Here is a 9,906-nt window from a genome sequence, read left to right as displayed (position 1 = left end):
AACCATTCATAATAATAAGTGAATGTTGACGTTTTCTTGTTAAATATAGCTCAGATGCAATAAATGTGCTTAATCTGAATCATCATTGACTAAAATACAAAAGGTTCAGCAAAAAAGAAAAGAGGGGAATAACTTCATATGAATCATGAGGTACTAATAGCCTAATGAAATTAAGGGCTAGAGGAAACTGAGAGCCAATAAGTAGTAACATAACCATTATAGTCAATCATTGGCTTAGGGGTAGATAGGGGGAAAAAAAAAAACTACATTAATTGGGTAATGCCAAACAGAAAAAGTGACTCGTTTATTTATTGAAAATTTCATCCTACAAGACTTAAGTATCACTATTAACTAACATTACACATTATAAACAAATACATAAATAAACTCAGCACATAAAACTTGCTTTCTATGACAATATGATCTCCTGGTTCTCCTCCCAGCTCTTGGGTAGCTTCTTCGTTCCACGAATACTTACTGTCTCTTACTCTGTGCCTGACCTAGATCAAACACTAGGGAGCCCTCTTACAGTTTGGAGAAGCAAGAGACAATAAATTAATAATTAGAAATAAAATTTTAAAACACAGTTTTATTTACCAAAGCTAAGAAGTTTCCTGAATACAATCAAACACTTCGAGGGACAGAGTAGCAGGGATAGGCATCTGGGGACCGTGCTTTCAGGGGACATCTAGGTCAATTGGCATAACAAATTTTATTAAGAAAATGTTCTGCATCCTACTTTGGTCACTGACATCTGGGGTCTTAAAAGCTTGCAAGTGGCCATCTAAGATGCATCAATTTATCTCAACTACCTGGAGTAAAGGAGAATGAAGAACACCAAAGACACAAGGAAAGCATTAGCCCAAAAGACAGAAAGGGCCACATAAACGAGAGACTTCATCAGCCTGAGACCAGAAGAACTAGACAGTGCCCAGCTACCACCAATGATCGCCCTGACAGAGAACACAACAGAGAGTCCCTGATGGAGCAGGAGAAAGGTGGGGTGCAGAACTCAAATTCTAGTAAAAACGACCAGACTTAATGGTCTGACTGAGACTGGAGGAACCCTGGAAAGCATGGCCCCCAGACTCTCTATCAGCCCAGAACTAAAACAATTTCCGAGGCTAACTCTTCAGACAACGATTCGACTGGACCATGGGACATAAAATGATACTCATGAAGAGTGTGCTTCTTAGCTCAAGTAGATACAGGAGAGTAAATGGCAGCCTCTGTCTGGAGGTGAAATGAGAAGGCAGAGAGGTTTAGGAGCTGCCTGAATGGACATGGGAAATCAAGGGTGGAAAGGAGTGTGCTGTCACAGTATAGGAAGAGCAATTAGGGTCACATAACAATGTATGTATAAATTTTTGTATAAGAGATAACTTGAACTGTAAACCTTCACTTAAAATACAATAAACAAAAAAAAAAAAAAGGAAAAAAGAAAAGAAAATACAGTTTTATTTACTGGATCCTTTTATATTTGTATGCATATCTACATTTCCTATGGCTTAACATTTTTTAATTCTTCATCCAGATGTTCTCATTTATTCTTGAAATATCGACTATCTGTAGAACTTTGTTTCCGAAAGCCAAACATCCATACCAAACCTCCTCTATGAGCTAATAGCCTGGGATTTCCAACTAACCTATCTGAATATCTTTACCTGGAAGTTCCATACAGTCTTCAAATTGAACATGACTAAAATAGAATACGTCATCTAAGCCGATTCCTGACTTGCTCTACTCCACAGCACACTCAAATAAAAAGCCTTTTCTATATATTTTCCTTTTACTTTTCACATCTAATTGCTTACAAAGTCTTATTTTGAAACTTCAAGATTGTTTATTCATCCCTTCATTCATTTATCTAAAATTTCTTACCCACTTATTTTATGTCTAGCGCTACGAATAGAGAAAGGTAAAAGATCCCAGTTCTAAAAAGGAGGTAGTTATTTCTGGGAGAAGGTAATCCATTAACACAGTATGAAAAACAGTATGATGGAGTGTCATGCCAGCATAAACGTGGAGCAACTCAGACTGAGAGTGAGGTGATTTTGGAAGAATCCCAAAAAGAAGGGTCACTATAGCTGTGACTTGAAGGGCAAATTAGGATTCTTTGGATGTCTAGAAAGGGAATTTGACAACTGATATGTGAGAGAACACGGCCCTTTGAAAGACATTCAATGGATTTATTATGACTGAAGTTTACAGAGTGGATACCAAGAAATGGTACGAGATAAGGTTTAAGGATCAAGTAGGACCTCAATTGTATTGAAATACTGATTTGAAAGCTACAAGGACTATTTCAATGATTGTAGGCAAGAAATTTGCATCAAAATGTGTGCATTTTGGAAAAAAATCACTGACACTAACGTGGAGAAAGAATTAGATAAAACATAGCCTGTTAGAGACAAACTGAGCTTCAGTGAGATTACTTGGCACCCACGAAGTCAGTCATCTGGTGTCTGGTTCTAGGTCTCTCTGACTCCAAATCCTGTGTTTTCATCCACACTACTGTAAGGACCAAGATACTTACCAAGAAACATGTAGTACATCAGATGTTCCTTGTCTTTCCCTGTAACTTCATCTGCTACCACTTTCAACTGCATAATGTTTACTCCAGTTAGAATGAGCTTTTAACTTACCCGAACATTAGACCACTTCATGCTTCTGGATATTTGCTTCAATTTCCACCTCATCCATATCTGTAAGTGTTGCGATTACCCTGCAGGATCAGGATTATTTTTTGCTTGAATGTCAAGACTGATGATCACACACACACAAGAGGGTATGACAAAGTTTTCTACTTATATAATGAAGTTTACTGGGGAGACCAGGGAAGTCCTACTAAGTTAGTCTGAAAATGGCTTGAGAGAGCAGAGAATGGAGATGGGCTTGGTGTCTTAGGCTGGGTTCTCTACAGAAGCAAAACCAGTAAAGCATATAAATATATATATAGAGAGATTTGTATCAAGGAAGTAGCTCATGCAATTGTAGAGGCTAAAATGTCCCAAGTCCACAGATCAGGTTAAAGGCCTCTTCCAGTGCACGTAGCCGCAGAAGTTGGTGAACGGAAGGTCGGCAGGTCGGAGAGGGGCTCCTGCTCACAGGCTGTGAAGGTCAGTAAATTCCAAGATCAGCAGACAAGGCAGCAAGGTTTCTCCTGATTCATGTAGCTGCAGGGGCTGGCAAACCCAAGGTCAGCAGGTCAGGGAACCAGACTCTTGCTTGCAGGCTGAGAAGTTCAAAGAATTCCAAGATCAACAGGTAAGCTGCTAGGTCAAGTCCCACGAACCGGAGGTGAGACAACAAGAGGCAAATGCTGAGTCTGGAACAAGCCAAAAACCTTGGCAAGGTGAGCAGGCAGAAGGTAACCGGCAGAAGGCAGAGAGATGAAACTGAGAGAATGGTGAGCTGCCACACGCCCCGCCTCCGCCAGCACCACTCAGCAGATTCCATCACGGGGGTGATCACAAAATTATACAACTACTAAAACACGGAGAATAACAGTCTAGCCAAGTTGATATAGAATCTTAACCATCACACTTGGGGTTTCTATGGTGGCTAGCTGGTGGGGCCAGTCTGAGGGTTACTGAATACAGGCAGAGACTTCTGTAGTTTGAACCACCCAGTGGCACTACAGGTGGGAGTACCCAGGCTTGCTTATCAGCTTGCTCAAGTGTGGAATAGACGGGAAGAGAGAGGATTGAGGCTTAAAGATGTCAGCAGTGAAACGTCAAAAAAAAAAAGGAATCAGACTATTGCAGAAAGCAAGTGAGATTAAGGGATATTCAGGTTACACACATGACAGACATTTTTTATGCTCTGTCTAGCATCATCTCCTTCAATTTTGCTTCTTATTGTTTTTCTGGCAACAAGCTGTGTACAATATCACCTGAAAGCTCCCTGTCTCAGCAACACTGTGAGTCCATTCAGCCATGCAGCTGCCTTTGAACACCTGCAAGAGAAAGGGAGTTAACCTAGAGTGCAACCTTTGTCATTTGGAGGGGGAGAAACAATAGATAATTATCCCCCTCTTCCAACTCTTTGGCAGACAATTCAGAGGTGTATTCTCCCCAGTTTCTAAGAGGGTCCTCAGTGGGATTGAACCTAAATTGCTTGTAACATCTAAATAGCATGCCCTTGGATTTGGTTTTGCTCTTTTGCTGTTTCACTCTTCCTACTTCTCCCACTCCAGTTGGCTAGGATGATTTCACAAAATATGCTAACTATAGGAAAGCTTTTGTCTCAAACTCTGTTTCTTTACAGAGTCCAAATTAAGAAACAAATATATTCAGATTTTAATTTTTCAATTCGGTACATAAATAGAAATCTGGCCTTACTCTGACTGAGTATCTAGGCAAAATTCCACTGTAGGCTACTTAGCATGTTGCAAATATCCATCTCTAACTTGCGTATCTGGCTTCTAGAATTTTCCTTGGATTCAGTCCACTGATATACTTAGACACATTCTTGACGCTCCTGCCCAGACCACTGAATTATCACTTCTCAACGTATAATCCTGGATTCTAATTATCATGCAGTATTGACAAGCTATGAGTCGATTATGACTCATAGCGACCCTATGTATAACAGAACTAAATGTTGTTCTGTCCTGTGCCACCCTCACAATAGTAGGTATGTTAGAGCCTATTATATAGTCATAGTAAATGGGAAAGTAGACAAGGGCTTACATAAACACAACTCATTATGACACAAATAGGAATGACTTCTGTAATAAAGTTTGTCTACTTACTCTGTTTTTATTTTTCTCCAAGTCTCTTAACAACGCTTGGCAAATATCATTTCTTTAATAGCTTACTGTGCTGCTTTCATACCTTAGCTTATGTTCCATGATATCAGAGTGTTAGTCTATTTTGTTCACTGCTATATCTCCAGTACGTAGAATAGTATCTGAATATAGTAGGTGCTCGATTAAAAAAAAAATTCATTAATCAAAAGTTTGAGGAAAAGATGCATTCGAAAGGCAGGTATTTGGAAAGAACACCTAAAAGAGAGAAGATTTAAGCTGAATATTAAATGAAGGATGAGATTTCAATAGCCTGATAACAAAGGGTACTCAAGACAAGGGAATGATTCAAAATAGAAGAAAATAGTTTGGCTTATTCTTGTACTTTGCCTATTTCTTTATTCCATTTTGCTTCTAGTTGCTCAACATTAACTTGTCATTTAGCTTTAACTTAGAGTTATCCCCCATGTCTATCATAGCAGAGCAGAGTTCCATTGACAATGGTATTGTCACTGATTGACTAAGTGTTGTTTGCTTCTCTTGTTTTGTCTTTGGCTTTAGGTATGGCTCATTGGTGGTATTAATTGAGAAGTTGAAAATAACTGAAATGATATATGAGTTCACTGGATCCAACAAACTGCACCTGAGGTATCAGAACAACACGTCAAATGTGTTTATTAAAGTGCGAATACAAAGACCAACTCAGGAAATAAATTGAGTCTGCCTTACTATTAACGGAGCTACTATACTTATGAAGCTAACAGAGTAGGCATTGCAATAAGAATAAACAGTGCAATTATTATAGTGAGCTTATAGCATATTATCTGAACTATTATAATAATTTCCTGTCCAACTCTGTACCTTCAATTTTCCTTACTTACTCTATTGCAGGTCAATGAGTTAGCTGCTGAGATGCAGACACAGGTTTGGTCCTTGTTCTTACAGATTTCAAACCATTGCGTAGTATAGCATTTTATAACACATTTATATCAATATGAATTAGAGAAGAAAAGATTCACTACTCTTGTGATGTGGAAAATTTTGGGTTCAGGAAGTTTTAAATGTGCATTATCCCTTCTGGATCTTAAAGATATGAATGTACTATTTAGTATATCCCAAATTTCTTTTCTGTAATGTGTGTGTATGTGTGCAAATGTTTGTGTGGAGCAGCTTTGGCCGGGGTGGAGGAGTAGTGTTCTGAAAAACATGTTGGGAGATAGAGATGAGAAGTTTCAAATTCCTTAATCTGGTTTTAAAAGAGCTCTAGAAGGGCAAAATGCATGGGTTCTGTATTTTGTACCTTACATAGTTTATCAATTTTCTATAAATGTTTTGCACAAAGAAATATCAATAAACATTTATAGAAGGATAAAATAATTTATTGATTAGTACAAAATTGTGAAAAAATAGAATTTAGAATGTCTAAAGATAGCCGTGTGGAGATTTTGGAGCAATAATTTAGAAATGTCTTAGAGGAGATAATAAAGAAGGTTAAATTTCCCATTCCAGGATTCATACAATTGACATGCTTACCCTTAACCCCTAATCTATGACACCTAAACACGGACAACAGCAAAATAGCAACTTGCCATTTTGAAAATTCTGATGAGAAATATATTCTCGAGGTTATCAAAGAAGAGCCATGTTGTTTATTCACTTATATATAAGTAATACTCAGCACATAATGGATGAGTATCAATGTATTAAGGGGTACCTGCATTTTCTGTCCACAGCACACGAAATATCATTTCAAATCGCTGATCCAATTTTTTTAAATAAAAAGAAGTTGAAGAGTAGAGGATGATAACACAGTGAAATTATTTACGATATCACTTTTAAGCTAAGATCATTAGAATAAGGCAATTTTCTATATGTGGCAATTATGTTGCATTAACAACCTGACACAGTGAGGACTGAAACTGTGTTCTTACTACACCAAAAAATTTTTCATTATTCCTCTCCCCCTCGCCCAAGACAGAGTTGTTTTGTTTAGTTGTTATTAGTATTCAACTTAAGAAAAAAATGCAATGGTAATTTTGTTGGAATGGACTGAGATCTCCTACAGCTATTTACTACTGCTAAAAATAAATTGGTCACACATCTTTCAAATGGCTTATTGGCAAATGAAGGGTTCTTCAAAAAAAAGACAAATGAAGAAAATAATTTGGATTAGAATGTTACGCTAAATCGAATGAAAACAAACTTTTCCTAAGTTAAAAAAGTTACTTTATAGCTGGATATACCTTTAACAAAATTGCTTGTTAGAAAAACACTCAGATTCTCGAGGTTATTTGTGAGAGACCCAGGTAAGTTCAATCAAGCAAAGTCTCCTGCATCTACCTGAGTATGAGAAAAAATTCCAACACTCATCTGAAAAATACAGAAAGTGAACTTTACTATTCAGTATATAGGGAGGGTATGGTTATTTTAAGCAACATAGTCATAAGGAAAGAAATTATCAAGTCAAATATAAATTGAACTCACACAAAGTTAAAACTGACAGTACTTGGAGAAAGGATTATTTTCACACACTCGATTTACATCTATAAATTCAAAATCTTCTGAAATTGAATAATTATATTTACTAGTTTACATGTGGGTTTGGAATTAAAATGATAATAATATACGGCAAAATGGCAGTATTCAACGTTTAATATTTGAAATGAAAAATTACCCTGTAGCTATCACAGTTGACAAAAATCATATATTTAAACTTCCTTACAAGCATCATAATGCCATTCAAAATAACTAGTTGCCATTGAGTAGATGCCAACTCATGATGACCCTGTATGTGTCAGAATAGAACTATGCTCCATAGGGTTTTCAGTGGTAGATTTTTTTTTAAGTAGATCACCAGGCCTTTCTTCTGAAGTGTCTTTGGGTGGATTCGAACCTCTCCAACATTTTGGTAAGCAGTTAGGTGCATTAACCCTTTGCACCACCTAAAAATGAGTATATATAAGTTGCAGAGTTAACATGTCTTCACTCTAATGAGCCCACCAGTCTGGCCCCAAATTTCCATCAATAGGATAATAACACAATAGTTGAAGAGTGCCATATATACACATGGGGGAATATATGCTTTAATACATATATTGAAATCAAATAAATCTACTCATTAATCTTCACAATTGTTTCATTCCAGTCCGGGATCTTGAAAAAAAATTTTTTTAAGCATTCTGTCTTAATGTTCTCATTGAATCATGATGGCACATCCATTTAACATTTATAGCTCTTGACAGACTAACATACACTAATATATTGAAAACACCTGGCAGAATTATTGATATACACATTTTCCTTCTTTCTTGTTTGTTTTTTCCTTTTTTCTCTGTTTTTTTTTTTTTTAATCTTTTTATTTTTATTTTCTTACTAAACAACTAAACATTTTTTCAAAAAACACTGTTAAAATGGACTTTTTCCTTATTTGGTAGCACATTGACTTCTAAGTAAAAAAAGGCTTGTTCAAACTTAGGAAAATTTCAAGGTAATCTCAAAGAAAGTTAACAAACCTATTCATCAAAATAAAGAAAAAAAAATAAAGTCTCAGTAAACACAAAATCTACAAAAACAAAAGAAATGAGAAAAAAAATCCACAAACAAAAGGAGTCCAGCCCAGGAGAGTAAGAGGAAAAAAGAAAACGTTAGCACAAAAAAAAAAAAAAAAAAAAAAAAAAAAAAAAAAGCACTACAAAATGACAGCAGTAAACTCACACCTATCAATAACTACACTGAACGTAAATGGCCTAAATGCACTCATAAAGAGATAGAGAGTGACAAACAGGACCCATCAATACATATCTGCAAGAGAAAACCTTAGAAGCAAAGACATAAATTTATTAAAAATCAAAGGATGGAAAAAAATACATATCAAGCAAACAAAAACCAAAAAAAGAGAAGGAGTGGCAATACTAATCTCAGATAAAAATAGTCTTTAAAACAAAATCCACCATAAAAAGACAAAGAAGGTATTATATAATGATTAAAGGGATAATGTATCATGAAGACATAGCCATAATAAATACCTACCCACCCAATGACAGGGCTCCAAAATACATAAAACGATCTCTAACAGCACTGAAAAGAGAAATTGGCAGTTTCACAAAAATAGTAGGTGACTTCAACACACCACTCTTGGTAAAGGACAGAACACCTAGAAATAAACTCAACAAAGATACAGATTATCTAGAGGCCACAATCAGCCAACTTGACCTTATAGACATATATGGAACACTCCACCCAACAGCTGCAAATTACACATTCTTTTCCAATACACATGGAATGTTCTCCAGAATAGACCACATCTTAGGTGACAAAGCAACCCTCTAAAAAATCTAAAACACTGAGATAATACAAACTATCTTCTCTGAACACAACATCATCAAAGTAGGAATTAACAACAGAAGAGCAAGGAAAAGAAAAAACCCAAATATTTGGAAATTGAATAACACCCTGCTTAAAAAGCACTGGTTAATAGAAGAAATCAAAGATGGAATCAAAAAAACACTAGAATCAAACGAGAATGAAAATGCATCATACCAAAACGTTTGGGAGAAAGCAAAGGCAGTGCGCAGATGTCAATTTATAGCAATAGATGCACATATCAAAAAAAGAAGAAAGGAAACTCATGTAAAAGTCTACACACAAAAAGCTGGTTACAAGGGATGGGAGGGGTGGAAGGGAAACTAAATAGACAACAGATAAGTGGTAACTTTGGTGAAGGGTAAGACAGTACACAATACTGGGAAAGCCAGGACAACTTGTACAAGGAAAGGTCATGGAAGCTCCATAGACACATCCCAAATCCCTGAGGGACTGAATTGCTGGGCAGAGGGCTGTGGGGACCATGGTCTCGGGAAATATCTAGCTCAATTGGCATAACAGTTTATAAAGACAATGTTCTACATTCTACCTTGGCAAGCAGCGCCTGGGGTCTTAAAAGCCTGTAAGCAGCCATCTAAGATACTCCACTGGTCTCACCCCTTTGGGAGCAAGGGAGAATGAAGCAAACAGGTTACAAGGAAAAGATTAGTCCAAAGGACTAACGGACCACAGCTATCAAGGCCTCCACCAGATTGAGTCCAGTACAGCTAGCTGGTGCCCAGCTACCATCACTGACTGCTCTGACTGAGATCACAACAAAGGGTCCTGGACAG

Source organism: Trichechus manatus, unplaced genomic scaffold, assembly GCF_000243295.1.
Source record: "Trichechus manatus latirostris isolate Lorelei unplaced genomic scaffold, TriManLat1.0 scaffold00263, whole genome shotgun sequence".
Taxonomy (NCBI): Eukaryota; Metazoa; Chordata; class Mammalia; order Sirenia; family Trichechidae; genus Trichechus; species Trichechus manatus.
This window is presented reverse-complemented; position numbering follows the sequence as displayed.